The 18,511-nt window shown below is 50.2% G+C and overlaps 1 long non-coding RNA gene across 2 annotated transcripts; it reads left to right on the forward strand.

Annotated features, from left to right (window-relative positions):
• The first annotated feature begins 6,713 nt into the window (after positions 1-6,713).
• LOC116073079 lies at positions 6,714-13,172 on the forward strand. Of its 2 annotated transcripts, none has more exons than XR_004111653.1 (4): positions 6,714-7,185; positions 8,987-9,114; positions 10,521-10,758; positions 12,773-13,172. It is a non-coding gene; the product is annotated as an uncharacterized LOC116073079 (long non-coding RNA). The 2 variants fall into 2 exon arrangements; XR_004111652.1 differs by lacking the exon at positions 6,714-7,185 and adding an exon at positions 7,517-7,717.
• The last annotated feature ends 5,339 nt before the right edge of the window (positions 13,173-18,511 follow it).

An 18,511-nucleotide genomic window follows, 5' to 3' on the forward strand; every position in this document is an offset into this window, starting at 1 on the left:
TCTGGGCAATGAGCATCCCTGAGCTCTGCTGCCTTTGGTTGAGTTGGAGCACAGTTGTGATGATTAATCTCAGTTGAGAGCTTGACAGAATCTAGAATCACCTGGGATGGGCCTCTGGGCATGATTAAGGGGAAATTCTGTTGATTAGGCTAATTGAGATGGAAAGTCCTGCCCACTGCCGGTTGTACCATTCCATGAGTGAGAATCCTGGACTCTATACAAAGGAGAAAGTGAGGTGAGCACCAGCACTCATTGCTCCCTGCTTCCTGACTTCAGATAGAGTGTAACCAGCTGCCTCACTCTCTGCTTCCTGACTGCAGATACAATGTGACCAGCATCCATTGCTCTCTGCTTTCTGACTGCAGATACAATGTGACCAGCATCCATTGCTCTCTGCTTTCTGACTGCAGATACAATGTTACCAGCTGCCTCACTCTGGCCTCTTCTTGTCTCGTCTGTCGTGATGAACTGCAACGTGAAACTGTAAGCTGAAATAAAGCCCTTTTCCCTTAAGTTGCTTTTTTTCAGAGTTTCTGTTTTTTGTTGTTGTTGTTGTTTTGTTTTGTTTTTTTTTTTTGTTTGTTTGTTTTTTTCGAGACAGGGTTTCTCTGTGTAGCTCTGACTGTCCTGGAACTCACTCTGTAGACCAGGCTGGCCTCGAACTCAGAAATCCGCCTGCCACTGCCTCCCAAGTGCTGGGATTAAAGGTGTGCAGAGTTTCTATTTTTTTTTTTAAATCAAAGCCACAGGAAAAGAACAGGGCCCTACATAATTTGTTGTTCCACCTATTGGGGAGAGTGAGGGGATCTTTTTAGGGTGTCCTGTCAGATCTGACATTACCCAGGTTCCTGTGAGCTATGCCAACAGCTGATGCCACTTCATGATATCCAGGGACTCGGTAATGAGAAGGGCCAGGGAAGTCACCTGAGACTGGTAGGAATTACCCACCAAGGGACAATGGGGAAAGAAAGAATATGAATCCCTGTACCAGGCCATGGTCATGTGAGGCAGAGCCTGGTCATCCTAACATGAGAAGCAGTGGGCTGGATCACATGCAAGATCCACATGGCTTCTTTCCACATTTGCCCAGAGCCGAGGCGCTCTGCTCTACAATGATGAGCTCAGAAGTCAGAGGTCATCTGATGTGTCTTCCACTTTTCCCTGTAACAGTGTTTACCCTTCCCTTCTCTCCCTTGCCCACTCCACTCTCTCTGGTTTTATTGAGACCATCTCCTGCAATCCGTGCAGGCCTTGAATTCACTCTATGAGTGAAGATAACCATTAACTCCTGATCCACCTCTACTACCCAAGTGCCAGGCAGCTACATCCTAGCACAGCTTTTATATTCCATCAAGTGATGATAATTTTATATAAACATGTATTATTTACACTTTATGGATATTTACAAATAAATAAGATTTACAATATTTAAATAATACTTCTTCTTAGAGTTGTACCCACTGAGCCCTGTAGCGTAGGGACTGTGTATGGGCTATGCCCTTTTTTTCTCCTTTTCTTTTGCACCCACAGACTGGACTAGTTCATACTAGATGCTCAGCTTCATGAAACCTGTGCTTTGAAAGCCAGGCACCAGCAGAGGTGCAGGCCAGTTCCCAGCCTCTGACCCCTTCATCTCTCATCATTTTCACAGAGTGGAGCTTGTAAGTCTGGTTGCCTGATGCAAGCCGCCCTCTCAGCAAGTCATGATGCTTATTCTTGGAGTACCTCTTGGGAAAGCTTATCAAGTGCTCTTTGGAGACCAGCTTCTCAGAAAACAATGATTACTTTGGTGAAGTGTTCTTTGTGAGCACATGGCCCAGGTTTTAGGGTTTTCTGGGCCTTGAACCTTGTCTTTTGATGAAGCACCCACATCTAGGATGAAAAGCTCATTTTCTTGCTCTCTGGGGAAGCTGAAGCAGTTACCAGCCTTCATGTTCTGTGGGCACAAGGGATACCAACAAGGGGTACATGCCCTGTGCATTTACTGTTTCCCAGTCCTTCCTTCCTCAAATCCAAGACCAGAAGAGTCCCACAAGTACATGAATATACAGTGACACACATCCTGTGTGCTGGGCTAGGCACTGGGACCCATAGTTCATGTTTGTTCCCAAACAGCCACATTGCCAGTTTCTTGATGGACCTCAGGGCTTCATCTGACAGCTGACGCTTCTTTGTGCATTGCTCTTGCAAATTCATGTGTGCATGCACATGCACATTCACAGCCCTGATCGTCGTACTTCAGTGCCCTTCTCCACTCTGTGTCTGATGCTGGACTTTCTACCTGAGTTCTCTACTGGCAGGGTCTTGAGCGTAAAGGGGAGCACCTTCTCCTCTCAGGAGATACCATGCAGACCCCCAAAGTATCCTGGAGCTGAGACACCACCCCTCTCTCAAATGCGCGACACAGTGGCTATCCCAGAACAACTGCCCCCACAGACCTCTGAGGCCAGACTGCTTCAACAGCTTCCTCCTTTCTCCTGGTGTGGAGCTGAGGCTCTGTTGCTTTCTCCGACCTGGGTAGCTCTGCTCGGCAGAGGCACAATCTGCCTTTCCTAACCTAAATGAAGCCTACTGGTCGACACTATCAGAAGGGGACTCCCACCAAAGGCTAGGGACATAGGCCTGGGATAGGGCACCTCAGACAGTTAAGGTCCTTTTCTTTTCAGGAAAGTACCTTTCGTTCCAGGTGCCTCACCCGACCTTACCTTGAGCTCACAGCTCTGCCACCTGCCTGGACTTCCTGGAGGAACATGCAGCAGGGTGGTGCTTGGAGTCAAGGCAACTGCTGTCTCTTTCTGTAGGACCTGATATCAGCATCTTCTCAGAGATCCAGGCTCTACCCTGGATCTAGACAACCTTGAACACTAGAACGTGGAAAGTGACTGGTGGCCCAGAGCTACTGAACTTCCTCTGTTTGCTTCCTTGAAGATCACAGTGATCCAGGAGGTGAGCTCTAGCCATGCTTCTTGACTGGTCTGGGTGACCCTGTGATGGGCAGAGCTCTGGATTCACCACCTGTATGTGTTAGCAGTGTTGGGGAGGCACAAGGACAGAGTCTGTCTGGAGCCTAGTCTCTTACCCTGTCTCCCAAGGTTACAAGCTTGAGAAGAAAACTGGTAAAAAATAAGTCTTGTAGAGACTGAGGGTGTAGCTCAGTTGGTCAAGCTCATAAACCAATTTGTATGAGACCAATTTGGTCTCCAGCACTGCACGAGCTTAGTACAGTCGCTCACACCTGTGGCCCCAGCTCTCAGGGGGTAGGGGTGTGAGGATCAGAATTTCAAGGTTATAGTGGACCACATAGTGAATTTGCTAGCCTGGACTCATAGATTCTGTACCCCTCCCCCCAAAGTGTGTCTTGTGGACAGTCAGGTTCGTGAAGGAGGGATGAGGGACTCTGACTGACCCTGGAGTATGACCACCACAAGTCTAATGTCCCTGTCCCGGACCTCAGCTACTCCTGGAAGCTGGTTTGTCCTGCAGGTGACCCAGGTCCTGCTCTTCCTCTTTGGATCTCCTGTATACACATGTTCTCCAAGGAAGTGCTTGCTTGCACAAGCAGTTCTCAGCTCTTGGGGTGCTTAGTAGGGATGCTTTTACTCCAGCCTGGGAGGAGTTTGGAGTCAAGTTTGAGGTTACTTTTGAAGGGTGTCTCAAATGGCAAGTGGTAAGTGACCTCTGACCTGCAGGTGCTCAAAAGACACAGCACTCGTGCCATAGACTGATACAGACCCCTCCCGCTTCTTAGAATCACTGCTGCTTCTGGAGTGCAAAGGGACCCCTGGGAGCCTGCCACCTTCTGTCAATCACTAAGGGTTTAATCCTCATGGCCTCCAGATTGCCGTACCATGTCCCCACATCAGGAGGGTAAAGCTAGGGCAGAAATGGATGGTCTAGGGGTGAGATAGGAGCCCAGTGAGGGCCCAGGCATTGTCTGTTCCTACCTGCTGCCTCTACAGCACGCTGGGCAACAGCTATTGTCTACCTGCCAGGATGCCCTTGGCTAGCAAGTTCTTGGCTAAGTCTATTGTTCCACTCTAGGTCAGGCTGACCTGAGCCTAGCTGTATGGGATGAGACTCAGGAGGCAGCTGCAACAGCTGCTGCCATGTGTCATGGCTCTGTACCCATGAATTTGGTGCCATGGCAGCCATTCTTGGCAGGGGAGTGGACAGTGCTCCATGCTTCCACCTAACTGTGGCCATTTAGGAGAAACTGGGGGTGGGGGGGAATAGCAATGAGCTTTAGAGGAGAGGTGACCAGGAGAACCATATTCTCTTCCAAAGAGGAAGGCCACCTTCCCCATTCCAGGGCAGACGAATCCATAACAGCCACAATAGTGCATTCTGGCCTGGTCCACAGCCATAGCTTGGACAAGGGTCCTAAAAATGGTGCTCTTGGCTCAGGGTCGGTGAATTAGCAGGGATTGCTCACATCTGACCAGGAGGCGTAGGGAACAGGAAAGCCCCCCGAAGCAGGGTACACACAGGTGAGGAAGGCAGGCAGAAACAAAGGGCTCCTGGCGTGCAGCCTTCTAAGGCGACAAGGAGCACTGGATAAAGACACTTCTGCCTGAGTTTTGCGGAGAATTCCCTAGGGGTTGCCCTTTGCTGAGGTTCTGGGAGAACCAAATGAACTGTGGCATGCAAGGCACTTAGTGGACTGTGTGGGACACAGGTGCATGGTAAACACTGGTAAAGGATGAGGAGAGAGCATACTCACCAGGGCGCTGTGGGTCAAACCACAGTAAGTCCTCTCTCCTGCAGGGAGACCATGCAGTCATCTCGCTGCATCCCTGGGTTTTCATTGCAGTCTTCTGACTTCGTCAGCAGCTCATGAAGGTGGAATTTGCATCCGAGCATGCAAAAGCACTGGACTGAGCTGTCTAGAGCTGCTTTGCCTGGCCTAGGGCCTGGCTGTTCCTTACAATAGCCAGCATTGCCCAAGAAAAGGGCTCGTGGAGCAGCTGGGGAGGATGAGAGCCCAGAAGCTAGGGTGGAGCTTTCCCCCCAGGACAAGGGGCTGAATGGTGTAGGTGGAATTCTCATGGGGCACTCCAGCCTGGGGAGCTCTTCACGTACTGTCTTAGCTGTCTATTGCTGTGAGCAAAAGCAACTGGGGAGGAAAGGGTTTATTTAGCTTACAAGTTCTGATCACAGTCTTATAATTGAGGGAAGCCAGGGCAGGAACTCAAGGCAGGAACCTGAAGCAGAGGTGGTATAGGGCGCGGCTTACTGGCTTGTTCCTCATGGCTTCCTCAGCCTGCTTTCTTATACAAGCCAGGATTGCCTGCCCACGGTTGGCCCCCACAGTGGGTTGGGCTTTCCCACATCAATCACTAATTAAGAAAATGTCCCACAGACTTGCAGGCAATTTTATGGAGCCATTTTCTCAGATGAAGTTCCATCTTTCCAGATGACCCTGGCTTGTGTCAAGGTGACAAAACAAAACAAAACAAAAAACCCCAAAAAACAAAAAACAAAAACAAACAAACAACAACAACAATAACAACAACAAAAAACCCTGTCACTGTTACAGACTTCCAGAACTCATCTTCTGAATCAGAGGCCCACCCGCCTTCTACCCTCTCAGCTAGCGAGCCCTCCAGAGAGACCTTCCCCGCTCTCCAGCTCAGTCACTAGCAAAAGTGGCTTTTTATTTTTGTCTTTGGGGAAGTAATATATTGAGTCTTCAGAGTCCACTGTTATCCACGCTAGTTAGTTCATCAGCCTTTCCCTCAAAGACGCACACCCTTGGGATCGGCACACATGATCATTTTTCAGCATCAGCAGACTTAGAGAACTAATGTGAGCTCGCTTGGGCAGTTATGCCAGGAGGGTGTTTGAGCGTGCAATTTGGAATAACCATCAGCATGCCTTCTGCTGCCTCCCTCCCTGACTGATGCAGGAGGCACCCAGCAAGCAGAAGTTGCTAGTCCCCTGTAAAGGATTGGGGGTGCTTCAAGTGTCCTGTAAATGTAACCCTGGGTGTGGATCTGGTGTGCCCATATGTGCCCTGTCTCCACGTGTCTCTGTACAGGGCTCTCTTTGATGCCTTTGTTTTTAAAGGTCAACAAAACCAAACACACACTTTGTGAACCACCCCTGTCCTGCCTTGGAGCACTTTGACCAAGAACACTTTGGAAAGCCTTGGGAGGCAGGTCTTTCCCTCCTCAAAGGTAAATTCCATGAGGATGAAGGCTGTGGAGGACGCAGGGAGACAGCTGGCTGGTGGCCAATTCGCCTTGTAAAAAGGATCCCTGGTGCCTGTGGAGCCAAGATGAAACAATTCTTTGGAATTAACCAAGCTAATTTTGACGAGCAAACATTTTGCTACAATGAAAGTTTTTATTGTAGCATATAAAAGTCAAAACAACACCCAGTTCCCTTGGGGGAGACAGGCGGCAGGAAGAAGAAAAACAGGCGAGAGCTCAGGCTCTAACTAATCATTGTGAAATCAAAAGTGCTCAGCACCACCAAATTAAATGCACCTAAAAATACCCGGAGAGGAGCCTGAAGGGGAGCCCCGGAAGCTGAAAGAATCCCACACTGCAGGCTCTTTAACACACGCCATTGTGTTCCAGGAAAGAGGAGGGCCAGAGAAAAAGCTTCTGGAACATTCCTTAGGAACGGTTGCCTGGCTCTCATCAGAACCTAGACTATGAGTTGTTAGGGGTTCCAATCTGGAAGCTTCCAGACATGCAAAATATCTCTGCAACACTAAGCACTTCTTAAGCCAACATCAAGGGCCCAACCCCATAAAGAATATATCCCAGCATCCCACCAAACATCTGGAAAAGTAGTGGAGTCCCAACACCATTGCAGGAGAGAGCTGCGGATGGGGGCTGAGTCCTACCTTGGATTCAGGCTTGCCATGGGAGCCAGACTCAGAGGATCTCTTGGCATCTCTGGTCCTGGTGCCCTCCTCTAAGGAGTAGTGTGTGCTCTGTGAAGGCCATGTAGTCAGTGAAGACCCATCTTTGAGGGGTCAATTTAGAAGGCAGGCTGAAGGCACTGTGGAGGTGATTTCATCTGAGGACATTGGCCTGGGCTCCCCCAGCAGTCATCCTTGATTGTGCTCAGGCCCTGTCCCTGTGAAGCAGCATCCACCTATACTCGGATTAAAAGCTCAGCTCTTCTCAAGCCAGCAGACCTTTCTTTGGTCGTGCCACTGAAGCTCAGTTTCAGGTTACTCACTATATACTTCTATACTCAGGTATAGAAGGGACCATTTAAGATTGTAGTAGAGAGTGTCCCTCACAGGAAGCTTGTGAAAGGGATTAAGGATGTATCTCAGGGGCAGAGAGCACTTGCCTAGCATGTATGATCCTGGGTTTGAGTCTCTCCACTGGGAGGAAGGGAAGTAAAGTGAAGAGAAGGGCAGGGAAGGGCAGGGGAGGGGAGGAGAAAGTCTAAGAGCAGAAGCAGGCATAAGGACATGTGCCTGTAATCTCAGAACTCAGGAAATGGAGGCACGAAGGTCAGGAATTCAAGGTCATCTTTGCCTACATAGTGAGACTGAAGTCAACCTGTCTCAAGAATAAAAATGAGGAAGAAAAAGAAGGAGGAAGGAAGAAAAAAAGGAAATACATAAATAAAGACAGATAGGTACATGTAAATGGATCTACGTCAAGCCAAGGCACGGTGATACACACCTATAGGCATTACAGTGGAGGCAGGAGGATTACTGCTGCAAATTCAATGGGGGTTGGACTACATGGTGAGCTAAGGCTAGCTTAAGCTAATGAGTTAGATCCTATATCAAAAGAGGAGGGGAAGGAGGATGTAGAGGAGGAAGGGGAGAGGTGGGGAAGGGGTAGAGGAGGAGGAAGGAGGAGGGAGAGGAGGAGGGAGGGAGGAAGGAAGGAAGGACGGAAGGAAGGAAGGAAGGAAGGAAGGAAGGAAGGTGTTTTTGAAGCCTTTAAAGACTCTTATACAGGGCCTGCCCCCTCCTTAGTAAGTGCTGGGCAGGTGTGAGCTGTTAATATTGCCAATCCTCTCCCGCTCCCCATTCTGGTTTTATAGAAATGCTCTAAGGGGTAAAGAGACTCCCCCATGGTCCTCAAGCCAGTGAGAAGGAGAGTTAGAGCCTAAGTCGCCTGACTCTGCCCCGTCTCTCTCCTGGAGTACACTCCATCCAGCCTGGAGGGTGAACAGCACAGGGGGATGCTGGGAGAGAGTGAGCTTGTGGCAGGGCCTCAGCGAAGCTGTAAATAACAATAACAGGTGCTTGGTTTTAACATTTGTGATTTTAATCCTTAAATGACTCCACAAGGCAACTGTTCTTATCTCCTCCTGCTTACCTGTGTCACCATCATTGAGTTCGGGGAGGGTAAAGAGATGGGTAAGATCCATTGCATGGGATCAGATTTGTCGGGCTCCGGGGCCTGGGTCCTTCTGAAAGGCCAGAATGTAGTGAGTTAAATTTTCCTTGGGCTCACAGCTCTTCTTGCTCCTGAGCCGGTTATTTCTAGGTTCCCATAGTCACTCAACAAGCGCCCCAAGTACTGCAGCCCAGAAGGCCTCAGGGCAGCCAGCTGCAGCCTCCCTCTGAAGCATTCCATGTCTGCTCCAGCATGGCCTTTTCCTCCTAGCTCATTCTTCTTCCTGCAGCTGGGTGACTACAGGTCGTGTTGCAAGGATGAATGGAGTGGTCAGGGCAAAGCCTAGAGTGTGTCATGAAAACCAAGGCGATGGGTCACCGAACATCTTCTGACTTAGAAGGCCAGATAGGACAGAGGGGACAAAGCCTAGCAGGCTAGCGAAGGGGACATACTGGGACATCCCTCAACTCATGCACGGTGGTGATCTCTTGTATATATGCACCCTTCCTGGGCACGCCTACTCAACTCTAGCTTCTCTGTGGAGGAGGTTGGCAGATATTACCTGCCACTCACCCCAAGGGGAAGCCAGGGCTTAACTGCACCCAAGGTCACATGGCTACCAACAACTCTTGGATGGGAGTTCTACCTGGTCTCTCTTCACCCAGGCGCATCCTACATGCATGAAGTAGCTGGGAAGGAAGACCTGGCCGGGCTCAGTGACTGGGAAGAAGCTGCGTTCCTGTTTCTGCTGCAATCCAGGCCATAGCCAGCTGAACCTAGCCTTTTACAGCAGGTAAGGAAACAAAGCAAGAACTCATGTCAACAGCACAAGACTCAGAGGCCCACATGCCAGTCTCTGTGTCCCCTTTTCAGCCTTAGATTCTGAGGTATAGGCAGTGCTGGCGAGGCTGGGTCTGGCGTTGGACCTTGGAATGGAATGTAAGTCATTTACCCTCCTAGTCCTCTGTCTAAAGTGAGAAGACTGGGCAGGTGAGATTGCTCAGTGTGTAATGTTACTCGCCACTAAGACTGATGACCGGAGACCCAGAGAGTGGAGGGAGAAACCAACTCCTACAAACTGCCCTCTGACCTTGACACACATGCCATGGGTTGTGCATGCTCTCAATCGATCAACCATTCAACCAATCAATCAATGCAATTAAAAGATATAAGTATCTGCGGTCCTTCTTAGCCCTGCTGCATGCCATGCATAGACAGCACTTCCTGTGTCACACATGCTCCAAATGTTATCACAAGTTGGACATCCCAGAGCTGACCTCAGTGTTTACCGAACCTCGGAGCTTCTGGGAGCTTTAAATGTCCCCGATGCTTGGCCACACCTCAGACCCATCAGTCTTGTGGGCTGACTCCAGCCATCAATATTGGTGAAAGCCTCTGGAAGAGTCAAGCTGGCAGCGAAGTTCAATGCTCCCACTTCTCTACCCACCAATGAACCCGGACAGTGAGTTCCAGAGGCACTGTCAGTAGCAAGCAGCAGCAGGACCCAGGAGGCCAACTGCGCTGGCCTCTCTCCAGCTTGTCCAATAACCATAGTCCCTTGGCCTCAGTTGCCCTTATAAGGATCAGGGGTGGACCACCATGAGTCAAAACAAACAAACAAACAAACAAACAAAAAAACCCAAAAAACCTCTGTTACAGGAGAAAGCTGAGCAAAATTTACCCCCTCCATTCAGACACCAGGCCAGGGGAAACATCTCAGACCCTCCAAAGAAAACTACTTAGAGGACTATGTGTGGAATCTCCTGGTGTACATCCAGTGGGCTAATATGGAAGTTGGACAACCAGGCAGAGCCTCAGGTCTGGTCTTGAGTTGGTGTGTCCTCTTACCTGTGACCTCTCAGCTCACCTAGTTTCCTGTATGAGACGTGCATGGTTGGTCTGGGGTGAAGTTCCACAGGTGCTAACAAAGGCATGGATTGAGAGGATTAGCTTCGTGGCTCGTCTCATTTCTGTGTGTGTTGATAGTATTTTCCTGGCCTTCCATGGCCCTCCTCGAATGACTGAGCTTGGATATCTGAGCGGTCAGGAGGTACAGCATGCAGAGAAACAGCCTCATGTTTGCTCACTGTGGGTGGGCAGGACCAACAGCAGGGAATGTATAGCGTTAAACCCCTCCATGCAGTGGTCAGCCATCTATTAAGCTGTCACAGTAACATCCCCCTGCCCCCGTCATCACAGGGATGCCCTTTGAGCCTGGACTTCAGTGAGCCAAGGAGAGAGGTGAGGAAGACGAAGAAGAGGAAGCAGGATGGTTTTGAGCCCTTGCTATACACCAAGAAGTTCCTGGAGCATACATTTCTCACACATTACTGCATCCAGCCCCAGACTCAGGATCATCTCTGCAAACTAAAAGAACAGAACATCCGCAGGAGAAAATGAGATCTGTCCCTGGCACAGGGCAATGGCTGCAAGCTGGGTGAGAGCTCCAAGTTTGGTTTAAGTCTTTAGCTCAAGTCCCCTATGAGAACCCACCTCCCCACGTGACCAAGCAATCCGTGTTACTGGCAGCCTCTGGCTGGGCCCAGTAGGAGCTAGTTGTGCGGTCTCTAGGGTACTAGCCTGGCTCCTGGCCTGCTGCTCCATGCCCCTTCCAGCTGCCTGGGGTGTATGAGAACATCTGAAGTCAATAGGCTGCTTCAACAAGATGGTTCAAAGGGAGATAGAGATCAAAGGCAGGGGAGGTCAAAGGAGCCACAGTTAGATCACCCTGGGATTAAAGTGGGGGGCCAGTTCTCCCTCTGGCAGAAGCCTCCAGGAGACCTGCTTGGTGTCCCCAGAGCAGCTCTGGCTTGGAATCCCAACCTCTGACAGCTATTGCTGGGACAAAGGGAGGGGCAGAGACTGACAGTCACATAGGAACAGGGTCGGTCGGGTAAGCTGTGTTGGGGGAGGGGCAGGTAAGGAACAGAAAAACACTAGGCCTGCTACCACGAAAAAAACCCAGTCCAAGAAAGAGGCACAGACAGTAAGTGTGGTAGTGTTTCATAGAAAAGAGTAACTAAGAGGAGGAAGAGAAAGAAGAGGAGAGGGAAGAGGGGAAGGGAGGAGCCACAGGAGTACCAAGGTTAGCCACAGAGGTCTCAAGCTGGTGAGTGGGGCTGCCTTCCCTTCCCTTCCATGGAGGTTGCCAGGCAGAGATTGATAACCCACCCCCAACAGGCTGGGGGAGTTCTGAGAAGGTGGGGTTCATTCCTCAACCTCTTAGTGATTCAATCCCCATCCTTTCCCCAGAGCTCAAGAAGAGAGGGCCCATGTCCGCCTACAGTGGCTGAGGCTTCATGTTCTAGAGTTTTCTCCTCCTGGCCTGCTATTTCCCTCAGCCTATGTGCCTGTAAAACCTGCCCCAGGCTCTCCTTTTTTTCTCCCTGAAGCCCACAGGGGGTCTTAGCCCTTGGGAATCTCATCAGGCTGCTGTCACTTACAGAGACTTAGTATCTGTGCCCTGTAATTCAAGCAAGCAAGCACCCTGCTCCTCTCCCCTCACATCCCAGGCCTTCTGGCGTGTTCACGGAAAGCTCTCATAAGGTTCTGGAAGGCGCTGCTTGGATTCCTATAAGGTGTAATACCTTGGTGTGAGCCCCCATCCTTAACTTGACCATTAGTTTGGAAAGCAGTGAATGGAGAAGAAAGAGACAGGCAAGCCACTCAGCCTTGACCTGAATTAGCCCCACCCCTACCCCAGCCCATATTCTGAAGTCTCCCCAGTATCCCAGCAGAGCAGTTGGGTGCACATTGCACCTTACTGACCTGCCTGGGATCTGAGAACCCCCAACCTGGCCCCATCTGCTTTCTCACTTCTCCTTCTCAGTGGCTGGGCATCTGCTGAGCACCCCACATCCTTGTCCTCACCTCAGCCAGACACACCCTCTTCCTTTCCCCAGAGACTTCCGGGGACACCGATCCTCTGAGACAAGGTGAGACCCTTGGTCTCTCCAAGTGGATGAGGGAATACCAGCCCACCCTCTGTTCCCAGGATCAAAGGCTGCCCCAAAGGTCCCACACTCCCTGTGCTGTACCCTAGGCTGGGGCAGATAACATGGGTCAGGAAGGGACAGCAGCTCTGCCAGCTCCCAGCCACCATGTTGTCCCCATTGGCTTTAGGGACAGAGGTAGCAGTGGAGGGGGGGGGAGTGAGGGATGATGGATGAGTAGGTGTCTAAGCACAGCACTGACAGTGTCTATGCTGACAGAGTGGCTCAGGTGACCAAAGGCACCGGACCTGGGGCCCAGAGACTTACTGGGATCATATAGCCAGCGCGTGGTGAAGAGTCACAGTCACTCACGGCTCCTGAGTACTCTCTTAGGCAAGGCAGGGTGCTGGTAATTGTCCTGTGTGGCCTTGGGTGAATGCCGTCACGTCCTCGAGAGCGATATGAGAACTTGGACTCCTTGGCTCCTTCACTACCTCGCTTTTGTAACCTTCCTTGCAGGAATGCAGATTCTGAAGAAACACACGAGTTCCCTCCCTTTGACTGTCAGACTGTTAAACAAGGGAACTCAAGACACTGGAATTTCCCTGGGACTCTCATGCTGGAAGAAGAAAAAGAACATTGGGTCCCTGGTGCCGAAAAGGGACAACTTGTTTCCCAGAAAGTGATCTCACAGAATTCTAATAATTTGTCAGACCACTCTGCAAGAGAGTCGAGGACCAATACAATGAAGCGGACATACTTTGGTCGAAACTGCTTAGCTACAGCACAGCACCTGCCCTCTATTTAAACCTGAGCCCTCTTTCAAGACCCTTAAAATAGTCATGATGCTGGTGGGGAGGGTCATCACACCTTCTTGTTCCTCTTCTCAAGTGAATAGATCCCCATTTGTGCTTCTTACCATTACTTGTCTGTTTGGATTATTGGGGATCAGCGGTGGAGCCCTGGGAAGGGCTGCCAGGACCCAGTCTCTCACCTTAATAACTCTGCTGGTACTTAGAAATTCCATGGGAAGAAGTCCGCCATTCCATGTGGGGCCTCCTATGGATAATGAATCAAGTACTAACTGGAGACAGGACTTTATCCTGTACTGTCCCAGTATGCTTTCTAGCACTGTGACACACACCAAAAGCAACTTGCCTACATCAGATCACAGTCCATTGAGGAAAGCCAGGGTGGGAACTTGAGACAGGAACCTGGAGTAATGATGAGACACCACTTACTGGCTTGCTCCCCATGGCTTACTCAGCCTGGTTTCTTTCTTCCTTTTTTTTAAATTAATTTATTTTTTACACTCTATGTTTTACTCCCCGCCCCCCATCTACCCTCTGTCTCCACATAGATGTCCCCACCCCACCTGACCTCTAAACTCTCTACGGCCTCCAGTCTCTAGAGGGTTAGGTGCATCATCTCTGAATGAACACAGACTGGGAAGTCCTTTACTGTATGTGTGTTGGGTGGTCTCATATCAGCTGGTGTATGCTGTCTGTCTGGTGGTCCAGTGTTTGAGAGATCTCCGGGGTTCAGATTGATTGAGACTGCTGGTCCTCCTACAGGATCACCTTTCTCCTCAGCTTCTTTCAGCCTTCCCTAATTTAACAACAGCTTCTGTCCATTGGTTGGGTGCAAATATCTGCATCTGACTCTTTCAGCGGCTTGTTGGGTCTTTCGGAAGGTAGTCATGATAGGTCCCTTTTTGTGAGCACTCCATAGCCTCAGTAGTAGTGTCAGGCCCTGGGGCCTCCCCTTGAGCTGGATCCCACTCAGGCTTCTCTCCATTTCCATCCCTGCAGTTCTTTCAGACAGGAACAATTATGGGTCAGAGTTGCGACTCTGGGATGGCAACCCCATTCCTTACTTGATGTCCTGTCTTCCTACTGGAGGTGGGCTCTACAAATTCCCTCTCCCTACTGTTGGCATTTCATCTAAGGTCCCCTCCCTTTGAGTCCTAAGAGTCTCTCACCTCCCAGGTCTCTGGTGCATTCTGGAGGGTCCCTCCAACCTCCTACCTTTGGAGGTTGCCTGTTTCCATTCTTTCTGCTGGCCCTCAGGGCTTCAGTCCTTTTCCCTCACCCAATACCAGCTCAGGTCCCCCTCCCCCCTCCCCTTCCAGTCCACTTTCCCTCCTAGTCCCTCCCTCCTTCCCTCCCTACTTGTGATTGGTTTCTTCTCTCTCCCAAGTGGGACTGAGGCATCCTCACTTGGGTACTTCAGCTTGTTGACATTTTGAGTTCTGTGGACTGTATCTTGGGTATTCTGTACTTTTTTTTTCAGCCTGATTTCTTATAATACCCCAAGACCGTCTTCCCAGGGGCAGCTCTACCCATAGAGATCTAGACTCCCCCACATCAAACATTATGAGAAAATGTCCCCCAGATTTTCCTACAGGACAATCTGAAGGAGGCAATTCCTCAATGGAAGTTCCCTCTCCAAACTAGATAGATCTAGTTTGCGGTCAGGATGATGAAAACCAGGCAGCACAGGCATGGATCTTACAGTGTAGTGGGCATGAGAAGCAGGTCACTTGGGATTCAAATGCCAGAGCCCAAGGGACTGGCCTTGGCCAAAGTCTGTTGAGGAGACTGTGGAGGGTAGGGGCATTTGGCTGCAGGAATTGATCAGGCAGGCAGGAGGGTAGGATGGGGGAGTAAGGGACTTTGAGGCATGGTTGGCAGCCTGTAAAGACACTGGCCACCAGGAGCAGAGAAAGCAATGACTTTCTAGCAATTTCCTTTTCAAGCCCTCTCTTCTAAGTGAGCGTCTTTTAATTTATTAAGGGAGAGATTTTAAATCATCCTCCCTTTCCCAGCCCACTCTGTCCTCCACTGCTGAGATTTCCCGGGACTATAAATTTTGTTTTAATGACAGTTTAGAAAATGAGCAAATCTTTGCTGACACTTTTATCACCTGCAGAATACTTTTAATAAGAGGTTCCAATAGATTGCATTCCTGGAGGGGGAAGGGAGAGGCCAGCCTGAAGATCTAGCAACCTAGGAAGACTGCTCTCCCAGGCCAGCCCCAGCTCAGCAGCCCAACACCACCCACTCATGTCCTCCTCACCTCCAGAGGAGTCCCCACTAAGTACCCCAGTTTCCCCAGTGCCAGCTTCAGTCTGTCCGCCCACTCATCTGGGAGCCTTGGGCAGATTCACCCCTCCCCATGTCCTTGTACCTCATCTGTAAAAATCTTGCCTATGTGCAAGAGATAATTAGTGCAGACCTATTAATAATGGTTAAGCATAATTAGCCACTGACATTCAGTACCACACCTAGTTCTCAGACCGGCAAATCAGGCCCTTGAACATTTCTCAACCTGAGAACAGAGCCAGCCCCACTAGACTGGAAAGCACGGGACCAGCCACCCTATCGATGAAGGCCTGGCAGAGCAAGCTGCAGATGGCTTGGTGTGCTCCCTGGTCAGGTGTGGCAGGGTTGGGGGCCTGGCAGGCCTCTGTAGTGCTTACAACAAGGTGCTACCTTTCAGAGTTCTCAGCAGAACTAGGAAAGTGAAACATGCTAGCCCTAGGGAGGCCAGGAGGAAAGCTAGCCTCAGAGTGGAAGGGTTGCAGTGGCGCGTGCATGCATGCGTGCTTGAGTGCGTGTGTGTTTGCTGAGCAGCAACTGAGGCTGGGACAGGAGACTGATTGGAAAAAGTGGTGGGACTTGTCACAGTTACGGACTAAAGAGAGGAAAGCCTGAGATGGGTGAGCATTTAAAGGGGTAGCTACAGAAGCTGAGAACTGGCTGGATAGGAGGCAGGCGAGCGCTGAGCATCAAGGCTTGAGAAGATGGGACTTGAGGGCTACCACAAGAATGACAACGCTGGGAGGTGTGGATCAGACAGTGGGTAACCTTTAAAAATGGCTCCTTTAAAAATGCCAGAGTTGTGGCTTAGCAGGCAAGATTGATGACTAGATCCAAAGAACCCCGGTTCAAGTCCCAGCTCCTGCCTGATGGCTCCCAGCAGTCTTGAACTGTCATTAGCTGGGCAGTGGTGGCACACACCTTTAATCCCAGCACTTAGGAGGCAGAGACAGGTGGATTTCTGTTGAAGCCTGGTCTACAGAGTGAGTTCCAGGACAGCCAGGGCTACACAGAGAAACCCTGTCTCAAAAACAAACAAACAAATAAACAACAACCCCCACCCCCAGCCCCCAAAAAAACCCAGCAGAGAGACAGAGACCAATTTCATTTTCTTTAAGAAACACCCAGGTATGGTGGTATGCTAGAACCAGGGAGGAAGGAAGGGTTAAGAACCCAAGCTAGTCTTAGCTACATAATGAGATCTTGTCTCAAAAAGCCAAGTGCCAGAGATGTAGCTCAGTAGTGCAGTGGCTAGCACCCACAATGCCTGGGCTCAGTCCATCCCCAGCACTGTGAAAAGGATCAGATATATTGTTGAGGGCAGACTTTTATTCTTTCCATATATTATTTTCACTTTACATCCTAATCACACTCCCTCCTCCCTTCTCTCCTCCCAGTCCCACCCTTACAAATCCCTCCCCCACTTCCCCATTTGTCCTCAGAGACGGGGAAGCCCCTTTTGGGTACCACCCCACCCTGGGACATCTAGTTGCAGCAGGACTAAGCACATCCTCTCCCATTGAGGCCCAGCCAGGCAGCCCAGCTAGGGGAAAGGGATTCAAAGGAAAGGCAACAGAGTCAGAGTCAGCCCCTGCTTCACTTGTTAGAGGACCCTCATGAAGACCAAGCTGCACATCTGCTACAAATGTGTGGGGTGTCTAGGTCCAGCCCCTGCCTGCTTTTTGGTTTGTGGGTCAGTCTCTGTGCTCCCCCATGGGCCCAGGTTAGTTGACTCTGTAGGTCTTCTTGTGGTATAGTGTCCTTGACCCTTCCAGCTCAGGCAATCCTTTTCTCCACTCTTCCACAAGAGTCCCCAAGCTCCACCTGATGTTTATCTGTGGGTCTCTGTATCTGCCTTCATCCCCTGCTGAATGAAACCTCCCAGGAGACATTATGCTAGGTTCTGTCCTCAAGCATAGCAGAGTATTATTAATAGTGTCAGGTATTGGCTTTCTCACAGGAGATGGATCTCAAGTTGGGCCAGTCATTGGTTGGCCATTCTCTCAGTCTCTGCTCCATCTTGTAGGCAGGACAAATTTTGGGTTGAAGGTTTTGTGAGTGGGTTGATGTCCCCCTCCCTCCCCTGGAAGTCCTGCCTGGCTTCCAGTCTCTATATCCCCCTCTGATAGGAATCTCAGCTAGGGTCACCCCCATAGACTTCCCATAATCTCCTCCATCCCAGGTCTCCAGCTAGTCCCAGAGATGCCCCTCACTGATTTTCATTCTTACTCCTACGAGGGCAGACTTTTTATTTGGAACTGTAGTTACCCACTGGCTGACCCACACCTTCCAAGCTTGTCGTTCTATAGTGTCCACCAAAGTAAGAGGCAATTTCTGTGTTCAGAGATCCTGACATTTATTGAACAACTATTGTGTGCCACTCAACATGTCTGAGGAGCAACTTTTTGGCATTGATGCATTTAAGAGCTCAGTGTAGGGCATGGCTCTGAGCAGGGTTTAGCTCACCTTTCATCTTTCTTGTTGGAGGAATCCTTAAAGCCATGGCTGAGAGTGAGCATCAGCTGCCGTGAAACATTCATGCAATCCCAGCCCCGGGGAGGTGCAGACAGGCACAAACTTGGGGCTTGTTGGTCGGTCGGCCTATCCTCCTTAGTGAGCTTCAGGCCAGCAAGAAATAATTTAAAAAAAAAAAAAGACACCGGAGAAATGACAGCTGATATTGCCCTCTGACCTCCACATGCATGTGCACAAACATGCATGTGTAACTCCTCTCTATGTGTGTGTGCTTGTGCACACACATGAATATGCATGTACACAGGTAGAGGCATAGAGAGGCCAATGAGCTCTCCCAAAACCACACTGAGGTAGACACAGTTTAAGGTTTAAACCTGATAACTTTGCTCCAGGGTTCACAAGCCCCAGTCCTCAGAGGGGCTGAGTCTTTTCTCACTCTGACCCAGGAGGGGAAGGAGTTGAAGGTGATCCTGGCGCAGAAGCAGAGCCAGTATCAGGAAACAGGGGTAAAGGGCCTGACTCTATTTCATTTGGGAGCAGGCTGATTTTCTTTACATTTTCCTCAGGATGTTTGGAAAGGTAGGACTGAGGAAGGCTAGTGTTGCCACACCGTGCCTGTGAGTCATGAGCAAGCCACTGCCCTTCTGAGGCTTACCTCCTGCCTGCCAGTGTCACTGAGTGT

Source organism: Mastomys coucha, unplaced genomic scaffold, assembly GCF_008632895.1.
Source record: "Mastomys coucha isolate ucsf_1 unplaced genomic scaffold, UCSF_Mcou_1 pScaffold23, whole genome shotgun sequence".
NCBI lineage: Eukaryota > Metazoa > Chordata > Mammalia > Rodentia > Muridae > Mastomys > Mastomys coucha.